This window comes from Myotis lucifugus, unplaced genomic scaffold (assembly GCF_000147115.1).
Source record: "Myotis lucifugus unplaced genomic scaffold, Myoluc2.0 scaffold_574, whole genome shotgun sequence".
Taxonomy (NCBI): Eukaryota; Metazoa; Chordata; class Mammalia; order Chiroptera; family Vespertilionidae; genus Myotis; species Myotis lucifugus.
In genome coordinates this window covers 20856-36507 of record NW_005871622.1, presented here as the reverse complement: position 1 = coordinate 36507, position 15652 = coordinate 20856, and the positions used below count along the sequence as shown (strand labels likewise).

General features: G+C 55.9%; 1 protein-coding gene across 3 annotated transcripts in view; it reads left to right on the top strand.

Moving 5' to 3' along the window:
• Nucleotides 1–15652, top strand: part of OSBPL1A (oxysterol binding protein like 1A) — a 76880-nt gene that overhangs the window by 50412 nt on the left and 10816 nt on the right. The gene's annotated exons all lie outside the window — the stretch shown is intronic.

Below are 15652 nucleotides of genomic sequence, written 5' to 3'. Positions count from 1 at the left end.
GGGGGGGGGGGGGGTGGCTCCCAACTTTGTTTTGCTGGAGGATGTTGATGACTCACAGGCGGTCTTTGTAGCCGAACCCGAACCCAGACCCAGGAGAATGAGCGCCAGGCGCTCGGAGCGTGTTTTTCTGGGTTTGGGGGGGGAGGGGGCGAGGTGCCGGGGAGCCAGCGCCTCCTGGGCTCCGAGTTGCTAACGTGGTTGGAGTTTCCGATGAGAGTGAGGTCGGAGGGGACAGGACCCGCTTTTCCCGGGACCAGCATCGCCTCGCTGGGACCTTCCCCAAACGGGAAAAATGCCTGAAATGCGCGTTGGCGGCGTCACGTGAGGCCGGGCCGGACTCTGGATGCAGATTTCTTGGCGGTTGAGCTCACACCGGTCCTCTCCGGCCCCTCGTGTCTGAGCTCCGCCCGAGCTGGCGGCGAGTGCGCGGAGGTTTGGTCGGACGGGCACCGGGGGCAGAGCTTCGTCCAGCGCTGCCCCGGCCGGACACGGGGTCCCGGAGGCGCTGTCAGGCTGATCCAGGCCCGGGCCCTTTAGGGCTAATTTTGGGGGATGTCTTGGGTGCGGACAGGGACCCGCAGCCTCTCGCCCTCGCAGAATGGGGGCGCACGGGCCTCGGGTTCCACGTTAAAAGCAAAGGCCCGTGGCTGTCCCCGGGAGTGTGAGCAGTTCAGGGGCGTTTACACGCCACACGCTGCTCACAGAACATCGGGGACACGATTGTGCAACACGCTCAGCTCTGCGTGTGCCACGTGACGTGTGCCACGCACACGCTCCGTAACTTACCTGTGACTCCGGCACTCGGGTGTGTCATTGCGTGTATCAGCTCCACGAGGATTGTAAGAAAACCTGATTCCTTTAAAAAGTAGAAATGTAGACTTTTTACTTGGTCTGCATTATTCAACACACATTCCCACATTTTTAACTTGTATGTGTCATCCAGAAATATACCAATTAATTTTGGAAACAGCTAGGACATAAGCTAAATAAAGATGATGTAAAACGAAGCTGGTTTTTATTTTGGTAACTTTGTGGCATTTTGAACAAAAAATACGTAAGGTTTTAATTAGCATGTGCGTGTGTGTGCGCGTGTGCGTTTGTGTACTGTGTGTGCGTGCATGCACATGCGTACGTTTGTGTACGTGTGTGTGCATGGGTGCGTGCGTGTGTGCACTTTGTGTGAGTGTGCGCACTTGTGTGCGTGTATGTGTGCTTGCATGTGTGTGCACTTGTGTGCGTGTGTGCACTTGTGTGCGTGTATGTGTGCATGCATGTGTGTGCACTTGTGTGCGTGCCTGTGTGCGTGCACTTGGGTGTGTGCACGTGTGTGCGTGCGTGTGGTGTGTGTGCATGCACTTGTGTGCGTGTGTGCGTGCGTGTGGTGTGTGTGCATGCACTTGTGTGCGTGTGTGTGCGTGTGGTGTGTGCATGTGTGTGCGAGTGTGTGGCTTCTCATGCTCCACGTGACCCAGGATCCGTCCTGATGAGTTTGCATCACCGGCACCGGGGCTGCCTGCCGTGGGGGTGGTTATTTTTCCTTCCCACCAGTTCCTCTCAGGGAGCCCGGAGCTGAGGCTTGAGAGTGAGTTATAGGCAGATAGCTTCCTCCCTTTTAACTGCACAGGTTGAGCCTCTACCTCCCGTGCATTCTGTGGTGACCCCCATAGCTCAGCACCTGTCCTTCATGCAGCACTTCCTGTGGAATACTCCATGGAATGTTTGAGGATTTTTCCTCAATTCAGTGTTTCCGATGCCTGCCTTGTCGGTACTGCTGTGCCCGGTAGCGACCTGAGAGGTAGGGGGGGGGGGGGGCACAGCACACCGTGGGAACAGGGAGGGTCTAGCGAGTGGCCCTTAGGGCGGAGCCGGGAGTGGGGGCAGGGGGTGTCCGGGCTAGAGGAGCAGCAGCAGGGGCTTTTGAAAGACTGAATCAGCCTGAAGAGTTGGGAGCTTAACTGGGGCAGCTAGACTCTGGGAGAGATGTGGTCAGCGGAGATTTAATCGGATTTGCTCCCCCGGGAAGGAGGGAGGACAGGCCTTGGGGATGGTGGAGAAGGAAGGGGAGCCAGTGCCGGGGAGGCCCTCGCGAGGCAAGGATGTAAACAGGATGTAAACAAGCTGATGCTGGAGGGGCTGGGGGGCAGGAGGGAGGGAGGGGGTGGGGCCTCACAGATACCAGGTGTGGGCCCGAGTCACTGGGTAGAAGGTGACCGAAGGGGTAGTAAAGGGGGTAGGGAGAGTGGGTTCCCCTTTGGACATGATGGCATCCAAGTCAGGGTATCCTTGTCCCAATGCAGTGTGGGCACCACTGGTTTAGGGAGTCCCCTGGACACGTGTGGGGTGGGGGCGAAGGAGTCAGTAATCCCCCCCCCCTTCAGGAAGGAGCAGGGCGGCTGGAAAGGGCTGGGAGGAATGGACGGATCCGACATTAGAAGTCAAGTGGCAGCAGGGGAGGCGGGGGCCTGGGACGGAGCAGTGGGAGCAGAAGGAGAGGCCGGAGACGGCGGCCAGGGGTCTCGATGGGAGCTGACCCGGGGTTATGGGTGGGCAGCCAGCGGTCAGTGCTGTTTGGACACAGGATGCGGAGAAGCCAGATTGCAGCAGGAAGAGAGAGGGAAGTGAGAGCAGAAAGAGGGAAGCTGGCTCCTGTCTCTGTGGGGAAGACAGCGTTGGGTCCTGCCTCTCAGTCCCTGCACCGCGTCCCTGCTTCTCTGGGTGCTGATGGCAGCAGCGGCGGACGGGGCTCAGGACAGAGCTGCCTGAAGCCGAGTGGACGGGGCTCAGGACAGAGCTGCCTGAAGCCGGGTGGACGGGGCTCAGGACGGAGCTGCCTGAAGCCGAGTGGACGGGGCTCAGGACAGAGCTGCCTGAAGCCGAGTGGACGGGGCTCAGGACGGAGCTGCCTGAAGCCGAGTGGACGGGGCTCAGGACGGAGCTGCCTGAAGCCGGGTGGACGGGGCTCAGGACGGAGCTGCCTGAAGCCGAGTGGACGGGGCTCAGGACGGAGCTGCCTGAAGCCGGGTGGACGGGGCTCAGGACGGAGCTGCCTGAAGCCGAGTGGACGGGGCTCAGGACGGAGCTGCCTGAAGCCGGGTGGACGGGGCTCAGGACGGAGCTGCCTGAAGCCGGGTGGACGGGGCTCAGGACGGAGCTGCCTGAAGCTGAGGGGTCCGGGCTCCTCCCTGGTTTCCGGGAGGCGTGCTTCTAGCTCTAGGATTCGCTGTCAGGAATGATGCTCAGTAAATGCCATTCATCAGATGAACAAAGTTCCCGTTTGTCCTTACATTGTTGAATTTTTTTTTTAATCCTGAAAGGGGTGCTGATTTTTATCAAATGTTCTTTCTGCTTCTATTAAGCTTCTTAAAAAATTGCTCAGGTGGCCAATGACACTTTGTGGTGCTCAGCCACCCGGTGTCCTGAGCAGACCCGCTCCGGTGGCCGCGTTGCTGTGACCTCCCCGGTTTGGTTTCTTGGGGTTTCAGAGTCTGTTCTTGAGGGAGGGGTTTCCCCAGAGCTCAGTGTGGGGGCGTCACGGCCCCGGGGCAGTCCTTTTGTGTCCGTTTTCACACGGTTTGTATTTCCAGGAATTTATTTTTTCATTCAAGTTTTGAAATGTAGAGATGTTGGTAATATTTTAAGAACGATCTTCGCACCTTAGGCTGGACCTGTAGTCGTGTGTGCTTTATCCTAATCTGTATCCTCTTTCCCGAATACTTATTTGGATGTTTCCAAAGAAATCACTCTCTTAAAAACGAGCCTCATTCAGTTTTGCTTGGTTGTTTTTTTTTGAAGAATCGCGATTAGCTTTTTGCCGTCTTTTTCTTTTAAGTTTGTTGTTACTGACTCTCTCTCTTTTTAGTTCATGTTTCCCGAGGATCTGCACGTGTCTTAGCCTTTGTCTCTGGAATGAGGATAATGTGCTCAAAACGTGTTCTTTTCCAGATTTCAGATCGTGTATTTTTTAGTCCCAGTTTTGTGACTTAGTGAACCGCCCCTGCCAGCGCTGCCCATGACTTCCTTCCAGGCGCTCGCAGCGGGCGTCCTAGACGCTCTCCGAGCGGCCTGGACGGGGGACAGGGACCGGGACGGCCAGACCATCTCGCTCAGAGCCGCTGGGCCCAGATGAGCGCGTCTCGGTCTGACACAGGGTGCCGCCTGGAGACACACGCAGCGGCCAGGAGTCCTGCCTCAGAGGGTGCCCGCCCCTGGGCCAGGCTCTCGGCGACCGTCTGTGCTTGTGGCAGCTGCTTGTAGAGGCCACGTTTCTGGGTGATGTGGGATTTAACCATTTCTCCAGCTCTTTTCAGTTTAATCCTAAAATGAAACTAGACTCCCAGATGCTACAGCCTGAGCCATATTTTCTTGGTTTTCTGGAAAGTGGCCCTCACTCAGGTGTGAATTCGAATTATACTCGCAAGTTTCATGGAGGGCCGTGGAAAACGTTGCGTTTGATGACATTACTGACTGTTTTCCTCCAAATACTTGCATTTCCCCATGTACCACTGTGAGGAGCGAGAGCGAAGGGCGAAGAGGGGGTTTGTTTTCCCTAAAGAACTGAGAGATGTTTCTTCCTTGTGGGCAATTGAAAGGGCGTGATTCTGTTTCTCGATCTGTTGGCCTTAAGAGAACTCACGCCAGGGTTTGCGGCTCGTCCGTCCGCAGCATCTGGGTGGCTCTGCCGCGTTGTGGACCTGCCTGGAACCTGCACGCGGTTCTGCGTTCGTAGCCGCCTTTCCGGTTCCAGGTCGCTGCGGAGTGCTCTGTGCCCGCGTCGTTTCAGGGAGGGTCGTTCTATTTGGGGAGTTTCCTGCAAGTGGCGTCACACCGTGTATTTTGTGTGGCTCTTATCTCAGTCAGCGTGATGCCTTCGGGCTTCATCCGTGTTGTATGTGTCAGAACCGCTTTCCTTTTAAGGCTGAAGAACACAGTCCATGGCACGTCGGCACCACGTGCTGTTCACGCACCATCTGTCGGCGGTGCAGCCGGCTGATTTCACCTTCGGCTGCTGTGAATAGCGCTGCTGGGAACACGCGTGTGCGCATCTCCCTGCGTCTCTGCTCTCAGTTCTCTGAGCTGCACACTCCGTGGAATTGCTGAACCATGTGGATTCTGTGGTTAGTTCCTGAGGCCTCGCACACTGTTTCCCCAGTGGCTGCACCGTTTACATTCCCGCCAGCAGGCACCGTGCTCGTTTCTCTCATCCTCCCAGCACTTGTGACTGTGTGTGTGTGTGTGTGTGTGTGACTTGTGCAGCCCCTCTGTGTGTTTGCGTGTGTGTCCGTTCCTTTTGCCTACCCATTCCGACTGGTGTCCGTGTCGAAACGTGTTCGTAAGCAGCCCCATCACTTTTCTATCCGAATGCTACCCCGGGGCTGCGGGCCCCCCTCTTACAGGGACCCTCACTGCCTGCAGAGCAGTGACTTCCTGCCGCTCTTCCAGCTGCTCAGGGGTCCCCACACCCCGCCCCCCCAGTGGGTGAGAAGAGCTGCACGGAGCAGGCATGCGCCGTGAGGGCGCGTGGACCCCCTCCGTGTGGGCCTGGGTGTGTATTCTACTTTCATACGCGCCATCTTTCCGTACTTTCGGCTCCAAATGTTGACTTGCCGTTGTTTTTGAAAGGTGATCATGTAGTTGGAAATAACTTTTCTTGGCTGTACGGGAAATGGAGACGTGGCTGAATCACCGCAGACACAGAATACGCGCCAAGGACGTGAATAGATTGAGAAAGGGCAAACCTGCGTGGACCTGTACGTGGGACGAATAATGAACCAGGTCACTCACAACCAGAGGGCGGGTAACTGAGCGTTACAATGGCAGGGAATGGATGTGTCTGTAATGAAGTTGCTAGTTGATACTTAGCCATACCTAAGAGCACAGAATTCCTAGAAACAATGAAGTCAGAGGACAATGCTGAAAATAAGATGGAAACTCGGGAGAATATAATCACAAAATTATAAAAGGAATATTGGAGGCCACCTAACTTTCCTCCATTTGCAGAAATCCCCTCTCCAGCTTCCTGCGGCTGGACGACCCTTTTATGCCTGTGAACGTACAGACAATGTGAGCGTGTAGGTCATGAGCTGGGAGACCGAGGCAGCCCGGGTGGAGTGCCGGCGCTGTCACTTGCTAGTTACGTGAGCCTGGGGAGCTTGTGTAGTAGAATGTGTGAGTTTCCCCATTGTTCCAATTATCTATGGGAACGTATGCACAGGTGACCCAGAGCGTTTCATTTGGATATACCAATACAAACGTCAAAGGGTACTTACTATTAATTAATATGGCCGAGCTTAACCAAAAACTAAGGAGAGAGAGAGACACAGGAGATAAACAATGCAAGAAATCACACAGGTTTATTTACCAGAGAGCTGATGGGTTTCAGTCCTTGGCAGGCCACCCGGACACACTCGCTGACAGAGGAGACACACGGAGGTCGTCAAAATATGCTGCAGCAAGGAGCTCAGTCTCTTGACTCGAAGAGAGGCCTCTAGCAGTCTGGGCTCAGGCAGAGCAGGAATGGCAGTTTTGCAGTTTGGCAGTTTCCAGGGGGGAGGAGAGCGTCCTGTCTGTGGAGGGCAGACAGGCGTCTGAACCGCAGCAGATTTGCTCTCCTTAAATCCTTGAAGCTGGGTGTCTTCAGTGTCTCCTATCGGGTGCCATACACGGTGCTGCCCTGTCATCTAGGTATACACTCAGGCGGGAAAGTTGTGACCATGTTCAAAGCTTATTAATCACACATCTTATTTTTGGAGTTGTTTACAAGTTTTGGTCTAAGAATAAAATGGGGTCTACTTATGCTAACGTATGCTAATACAAAATGGAGTCTACTTTATGTTAACTAAACTTATTACTATAACAGGCTTCTTCAGTGTCTCCTGTCAGTGTGCTCCGGTGGCCTTCTGGGCTTATCAGGATACACACGTAGGGGGTTACAAGTTACTTATCAGGAGTTAACATGCTGGGAGTTGTTGGTCAGGAGTTACAAGTTATTTGTCAGGAGTTAACATGCTGGGAGTTATTGGTCAGGAGTTAGCTTGCAGGGCATTACAAGTTACTTATCAGGGTCTCACACACACACACACAAGTTAAGTTTCACTTCTAAGTAAAGTTTAAAATTCACTCTAATAAAGAAATGAAATTTGATTATACTATCTTATACTCACTAAACTTACTACTGTAACACCATCATAATGCCATGCCTGCAGGACTGGGGGAGGAGTGGGATGGTATTCCAAGTGCTTATCGGAGCACCTGGCCTGCGGTAAACACACCCACGTACTGACCCGCTCCTCCTGCTGCTGTTCCCACCACAAACGTGTCACCCAGAGGGCGCGGGGGAGGGACTGACTCCTCTGCTCGGAAGGTGTAACCTGCTGGGCCTGGAGGCGTGTGGGCATCAGCTCACAGGCATTGGGCATTTTCATTCCTTTTAAAAAATCAGAAAATACATTTTAAGTGCCCCCAAAGCAGGAGAAATAAGAACCCATGTCCACTGCTTTAGGACTTCGGAAATTTTCAAATCACTTGTTTAATTTTATTTTAGATATAATTTTATTTGCTCATGAGATTTGTATTTTTTTATTATTATTTCAGGGAGGAAGGGAGAGGGAGAGAGAGAAATATCAGTGATGAGAGAGAATCATTGATCGGCTGCCTCCTGCACGGCCCACACTGGGGATCGAGCCCACAACCCCGGCATGTGCCCTTGACTGGAATCGAACCTGGGCCCTTCAGTCCGCAGGCCGACACTCTATCCACTGAGCCAAACTGGCCAGGGCGAGATTTGCATTTTGTGAAAATAGACACAGGCTGTTACAACAAGAACGCTTGTCTTCGGGCTGTAAGTGCTAACAGAGCCTTCCGGGCGGGTCTCCCGCGGCCCCGTGGAGGCCATGGCTGGGGAGGCCTGGGGCGCACGGCTTTCCGGTATCTGAGATGTTGTCCTCAGACGAGTTCGTGATCCCAGCTTGTCCTCCTCCCCAGACCCTTGAGAAGGTGAAAACTCTGATCAAAACAGAATAAACCTCAGAGCCGTGAACGCAGACTGTCTTCCTGGCTCCGTGCTCAGCGTGTGCAGGAGGGTGTCCGGAGCCTGGGTGGAGTGTCAGGACCGGGGCTGGGAGTCAGGTCTGTTGTGCGGGACGATCGCAGCGCGGTGAGGAGAGACGTGCGCGTACGAGTCTGCGCCCGGAAGGACGCCCGGTGGCGCTGGGCCTGGTGCACGAGGTGGTCCGTGGGGTTCCTGTGGCCTGGGGTGCTGCAGCCCCCCTCACGTCGGCACACGTCTCGCCCAGGGCTCTCCTCACGTGATGAGGTGATGCTGGTGCAACACTCACTGACCTGCCGTCGTGTGAAAGTATGGCACCTGCAGGGCGTGATGCGTGACACTTACAGCAAACAGCTCTGTGACGGGCTCGAGTGTTTACTCTCATCATGACTTCAGAGGGCACTGCTCCTCCGCACACAACACGTTTGCTGTGGACAGTCCATGTCACACCTACGCCCCCAGCAGCCACATTCCTCTCGTGTTTGCCTCGTCTCCTGATGGCATCAGCTCCTCCCGTGTTTGCTTGAACCTCACCTTGTAGGCGGTACCACAGAGCCCACATGTGTGGTAGGCGGTACCACAGAGCCCACGTGTGTGTAGGCTGAACCACAGAGCCCGCGTGTGTGGAAGGCGGTACCACAGAGCCCGCGTGTGTGTAGGCTGAACCACAGAGCCCACGTGTGTGTAGGCTGAACCACAGAGCCCAGGTGTGTGTAGCTGAACCACAGAGCCCAGGTGTGTGTAGGCTGAACCACAGAGCCCGCATGTGTGGAAGGCGGTAGCAAAGAGCCCGCGTGTGTGTAGGCTGATCCACAGAGCCCGCGTGTGTGTAGGCTGATCCACAGAGCCCACGTGTGTGTAGGCTGATCCACAGAGCCCAGGTGTGTGTAGGCTGAACCACAGAGCCCACATGTGTGGTAGGCGGTACCACAGAGCCCAGGTGTGTGTAGGCTGAACCACAGAGCCCGCGTGTGTGGAAGGCGGTACCACAGAGCCCAGGTGTGTGTAGGCTGAACCACAGAGCCCGCGTGTGTGGAAGGCGGTACCACAGAGCCCGCGTGTGTGTAGGCTGAACCACAGAGCCCAGGTGTGTGTAGCTGAACCACAGAGCCCAGGTGTGTGTAGGCTGAACCACAGAGCCCACATGTGTGTAGGCTGATCCACAGAGCCCGCGTGTGTGTAGGCTGATCCACAGAGCCCGCGTGTGTGTAGGCTGATCCACAGAGCCCACGTGTGTGTAGGCTGAACCACAGAGCCCACGTGTGTGTAGGCTGAACCACAGAGCCCAGGTGTGTGTAGGCGGAACCACAGAGCCCGAGTGTGTGTAGGCGGAACCAAAGAACCCAGGTGTGTGTAGGCTGACCACGTAGGTTTGCTTGCACAGGACGAAGCGCCGGGGGGTGCATTGCTGAGAACGTGTGCGCTGGTGGGTGGCTCCCGGCCGGGGTACGGATGCCTCTGCAGAACGTCATCCTTGAAAGAAGCCAGAACAGAAGAGGTTCCCCCCCCGCCACCCCCCCGGTCCATGGCCTTGCCCTTTACAGACAGACAGACCTCACTCCTGGGGACAGAAATCAGGGCAGGGCTGCCTGGGGGGAGGCTGGGAGAGGGCTCAGAGGGACACAGCAGACTAGGCAGAGGGGACTGGAGATGCGCTGATTCGTGCAGTGACGCTAGCTACAGGGTTACACGTTCGTGAAGATTCACTGGACGGCACTGGAGGTGTTTCATTGTGATATAAATAACCTCCGTTTCTGTGAACATTAGAATCGGGAGAGTTTTCCTAGGGTTTTATTTTTCTCCACAGACACATCAACGACAGAGCCCTTGGGGAGCACCTGGAATAAGGCCTGTTAGCTGGTGATGCAATGTCTCTGCTTCTGGAAAGTACCGTGCACCTCCTTTGGGCACAGAGCTCGTCCCGTGGGGGGCGTGCGGGAGGCAGCCGGTCACCCATCCCTGACAAGGAGCGTTACCTCCAGGTTCACACGCCGCAGGAGCCTGTGCGTGATTATATAAGACGAGGCTATTTTTAGGCAGGAGCTCAGCCACCAGGCAGGGCAAGACGGGGGTGCCTCACCGAACCTCGAACCTCGGCCTGGGCTCCGCACCAGGGCTGGGGGCCCGCGGTCCTGCTGGGCCGGAGGAGAAGGGCGCGCGCAGGTGGTGCGGCCGCCGGCACGGCCTCGCTGTTTCAGCGCTTCGCCGCCCTTTCAGGTCCGATGCGGCGTTTTGCAGAAAACCTGGAAATGCAAACATCAGCTCCAAAGAGGCACTGAGATCTTACTCCTCTGCTGACCTTCGGCAAGTAAAATCTTGATGGTATTCAGTTTGTACAAATACATACATTCCTCCGGGGCTGCGAGGAGGGCCGACGGCCTGCCAGCATGTAAGTGCCTTTTACACTAAATGCCGTGCGTGCACTTGGCTAGTCCTGGGCGTGGAAGTAGCCCTGTGCACACAGCACGTCTTTCTGTGCAGATCCTGTGAGGCGAAGGCCTTTCTTTGCTAAGTAAACTCTTTTACTGAAGTTAAGAATAATGAGGTTTTTGGAGGCATTTTTGCTCAGGGTCCTGCACTATGAAAGGATCACCCTTCTTGGTAAACTGTGAATGCTGGTTAAAGCTGGTGGCAGGATCTCACTTCACAGAGCTCCTTCGCATCGCTGCTGGGCGCCGCTGCCTGTCCTGCTTCTCCACACCTGGGTATTTATTCATGTGAAAATGTTATTTCGTGCTTCCCTCTGAGCGGGTTCCCGGCACCATCCTCGCAGTGGGAATGCGGTCACGAATGACTGTTAGTGGGGCGTTAAAGAGACACGATAAAACGCAGACCTGTAAGGATTCCAGAATCTATTAAATGGGTGGGTGTAGGATTTTACCATTTTGATGTCGCCAACATTGACTCATTACTGTACATGGCAGTTTGACATTCTGGTCTATAATTTACCCTTTGACACTTTAACACATTGTATTGTCATCTGGGATCTTACACGTTGGAAATTACGCATTGAGGAGCGTTGGGCTTTTAGGATGAGAAACCTGTGAAGGGCTGTTTCTGGAGTGTGACCTGCATGTGGGTTTGGACATTTAATTTGCGGTAGGCGTTCCTCATGTGAGTGTTCTGATCAGCAGGTGTTATGATCTCTTGCTCCTGCGTATTTCAATGGCAGGACCGTCCGTTGAACAAGGCCGCGGGCTGAATGTGTGTGAAGTCGACTGTTGGTAGCTTATGTGGACGTGAGCAGTACTTCTGTTTCAAAAGACATTTCTCTTTTCTCCTTTTTTTTTTTTTAAGAAATGTAAAACCTAAACTTACTCATTATATTGTTTTATCTAGTGCTCATCTCCAGTTGATTTTATCTCCATGGGGTTGTTTTTAAATCCATCTGACAGAATAAGCATCAGATATTCTGGGTTTACATTGATTCTTCCAAGCACCACGACCCCCTTCTTTAACCGCCCCCCTTTATTCCCAGCTCTTTCTCCGGTGCCTGTGTATTGGGCTCCGTCCTGGACTGGGGCGTATCCCGTTACCCCCCAAATTCTCCCTGGGCCCACGTGTCTGAAGTTAACCTTGGCGTCGCCACCAGGTCACCAGCCGACATTCAGTTTAACGAGCTCCCTGGGGGCCTGTTACTCAGAGCCCGTCAGCGAGTCGGCACCGATAGGCCCGTCTCCGGGGCAGGGCCTCGGGCAGAGGGGACCCGGGAGCTCCCGGCGGGTTGCCTCTCCGGTGGCGGGACCGGAGCGAGGACGTGGCAGTGCCAGCAAAGGGGCTTCGTTAGCCGTGTCAGGAGCCGGTCACAGCCAGCGCTGCCCGCCACCCTGTGCTGGGCGCCCGGGCTGGTGAGTGAGGCTGCGGGGCCTTGGACGTGACCTCGTTTTCATCTCGGGCGGCTCTGTCCTGTGTAACTGAAGAGAGGAGAGGCTTCTTGTTACATCCGCAGGCGGCCGTCGGCGATGACCTCATTGTCTGTCTCCTTTCTCTCTGTTTCTCACATGCCCCGCGGCTGACGGAGCAATGAAGTCGGGTAAGAATTCGGGGGGTAGCTGGTTACGCCTGAGTCCAGGATGGAGCCCAATACACAGGCACCCGAGGAGCAGCTGGAAATAAAGGGGGGGCGGCTCCCGAAGGGGATGGTGGTGCTCGGAGGAATCAGTATGAACCCAGAACATCTGAGGCGCATTTTGTGAGCCTGTGCCCACACCCCTCCCTCTCCCCTAGGAGGCGCCTGCCCCTGAGCCTGTGGCCACACCCCTTCCCTCTCCCCTTAGTGAAGGGCTGGCTGCCCACTGAGCCTGTGCCCACACCCCCTCCCCTCTCCCCTTAGGAGGGCCGCCTGCCCCCTGAGCCTGTGCCCACACCCCCTCCCCTCTCCCCTTAGGAGGGCCGCCTGCCCCCTGAGCCTGTGCCCACACCCCCTTCCCTCTCCCCTTAGGAGGGCTGGCTGCACACGGGGGTGAGACCCCAGCCCCCATCACAGGAGCTCCCCTCCCTCCCACATCGGCCTCCTCCCTGCGGAGTCTCCCCTCGTGTGGAAACACACGTGGTGGTTGCCACCATAGGCCTCTGGCCCCTCCGCTCCTGCAGCTGCCTCGGTTTCCTCCTGGTCAGCGAGGCTCCAGGGATGGGCCTCCCTCCCGTTTCCTTCTTGTACTTTCCAACCCACGGCAGCCAGGTCTTCGCTGAGAACGTCTGCTCCGCTCGCCCTGGAGCTGCTGCCGCCACTCGAACCCCTCACCACACCCATGTCTGCTCTCAGGGCCGCATCGTGCACCTGTCATCAGCTTCCGACCCGTCCACCCCTCTTTCCTCCTTTTATTCCCCTGGAATGTCTCAGGCCCCCACGCCTGTTCGCTCTCTGTGCTCTCTCCTCGCGGCTTCCTTCGCCGGCGCTTTCTCGTTCCTCCGTCAGAAGGAAATCGGCGCCTGGGTTTGGGCCACCTGGCGTCCTTGGAAGTGTGATGGCATCTCGCACGTCCTGTTTGGGCGTGTGTCCTGGCTGCCGTCCCTCCCGCGTCGTCACCGTGTTAGGTCGTGAGTGACGGCTCTGTCTGCCGCTGCCCGGGCCAAACCCCGGGGTCACCCTCGGCGCCTCTTCTCTCACGTCCACAGTCGGGCTGCCAGCGGTCGCAGGCCGGCCTGCAACTCCCCCAGACCTGCCACCTCGCACCTCGTTGCTCTGGTCCGTCTCTCCTGGGGGTTGCAGGGTCCTCTTAAGGGATCTTTTTTCCCCAATTATTATTTTTTTATTGATTTCAGAGAGGAGAGGAGAGGAGAGGGAGGAAGAGATAGAAACATCAATGAGAGAGAATCCTTGATTGGCTGCCTCCTGCACGCCCCACACTGGGGATCCAGCCCACAACCGGGGCACATGCCCTGACCGGGAATCGAACCGTGACCTCCTGGATCATAGGTCGACACTCACCACTGAGCCACGCTGTCTGGGCAGGATCCTTACTTATTCTACTCCTGACCTCCCCGCAGGTTTCTTCTTCCACGTGTCAGCCAGAGAGATGAGAGGGCAAACCGAAGGGCGTCACTGCCCGGCTCCGCCCTCGGTGGCCCCTCTCACTCGGCGCAGAGCCGGCCTCCCCAGGGCGGTTCCCCCCCCCCCCCCCCCAGCCTCACTCCTAAACGGACAGGTTAGAAACGAGGCAAGAACTAGCCAGTGCGAGGTCCCAGCCTCCTCCCCGCCCTGCTGCCCCTTCCCTCCCCCAGGACAGGTCGAACGGGCGTCGAGGCGGCAGGTGCAGGGGTGCGTGCTGTGGTGGATGAGGGCCGCGTGGGATTTGGGAAAAGCTTTGTGGAGGGGACGTGCTCATCTGGGGCCTCGGCCACTTACTCTGCCGCTTCCCTGCGCCCGCTGGATGCCATCGGCAGGAGATGCACGTGGTTGCTGACGGGAGGGGGGAGGGGTAACAGCACCGAAAGGCACAGTGTCGGCTGCACGTTTGCATTGTGATGTGTGAGAAGCTGAAATGGTGCAGCTGAAGGGGCGACGGTGGGCGGCGGTCTGGCTGCTCCCGCGGGCGGGGGTGGTGCTGGTCTGCAAATATAACGGCGCTGGCAGCGCCTCCTTCACAGAAAGGACTGTTTTGGACATTGTGCTCAATTGGGTAGTTTTTAAAATAGGTATTTGCATTACGTAACCCATGAAAGGGAGGAGGAACCGTTTGTTTTTTAAGTTGACTCAGCCATAGTAAAGGTGTTTATGCTTCAGAGATAAAAGTTAGATGATAAGAATATTTGCAAGTCTTTTGCAATTTATTTTTTTTAAGATTTTTAAAAATTGAATTTTAGAGAGAGAAGGGAGAGGGAGAGAGAGAGCGAGAGAAACATGGATATGAGAGCGGAACATTGATGGGCTGCCTCCCGCACGCCCCCCACTGGGGCCGAGGCTGCAACCTGGGCCTGTGCCCTGAACGGGAATCGAACCAGCAACCCTTTCCGCGTTCGGGACGACACCCCACCCCCGGGCCACACCAGCCAGGGCCAGGCTTTTGCAGTTTCTTAAAAACTGTAATTATATAAGTATTTCTTTTTTCCCAAGTGCCGCATGTCTTCTCTGCTCATTCTTTCTTATCATTTATTGGTGTTTTTCCTAATAATAATCTCATTGCTAAAATGATACACACGAAGGTGCCTGAGGACTAGAGGATTCCCCGGATAACAAAGGTTTAACCTTGCCCGGCTGGTGTGTTCAGTGGTTAGTGTTGACCTCTGAACCAGGAGGTCCTGGGTTCGATTCCCGGTCAGGGCACAGACCCGGGTTGTGAACTCCATCCCCAGAGTGGGGTGTGCAGGAGGCAGTTGATCCATGGTTCTCGCTCATCATTGATGTTTCTATCTCTCCCTTCTTCTCTGAAATCAATAAAAATATATATTTTAAAAAAATTTGTTAAAAAAAAAGCAAGTTGGAAGGTTCTGAGTGGGATTCGGCTGGTTGGACTGTCAGACGCAGTGGAGCCCTCTCAGTGCCGGGTGAGGGGCTCGGCCACAGGAGCTTCTCGACGCCCCGCGGCCGACGGGAGACCCCACTGTTGCTCCCGCCCGGGTGCCCGGGGGAGGCTGGAGGCGGCGGGTGCGGACTAGCTGGGTTTGCAGAGATTGGGACAGGAGCGGACTTGGGCGCTGTCGGGCTGCCCTGCTGCGGGGCCACTGCTCCCTCTCACGGTCCAGTGGACTGGAAGGTCCTGCCCTGGCACCGGGGGAGGGGACCCCCTGCAGGGGTGGGACGGGCGACGGACGCTGGCTTGCTTGTACTTTACCTTTCCTTAGGGTCCTGAGTTCAAGGTGAACTAGGAAATCAAAACCAGAACCTGGGATTTTAAGGTGAAAATTGCGTTTTCGTTGCCTGCCCCTCCCTCCCTTCACGGGACTTGCCAGCGATGGTGGGAGTGAACTGGAGGGTTCGGCGTGGCTCCCGTCGTCACCTTGGGGTGGTTTTAGTTCTGATGGTTTTACCGCCCCCTCTCCACCTGTGGTTGGTGTGTTGTATCACCTAGACCTAGGCCACACTGCACGTCGTGTGGATGACAGTACGATATCGCCCCATACTGTCTCTACTCATCTGTCCCCCACTTATCATCCCCATCGACTCCC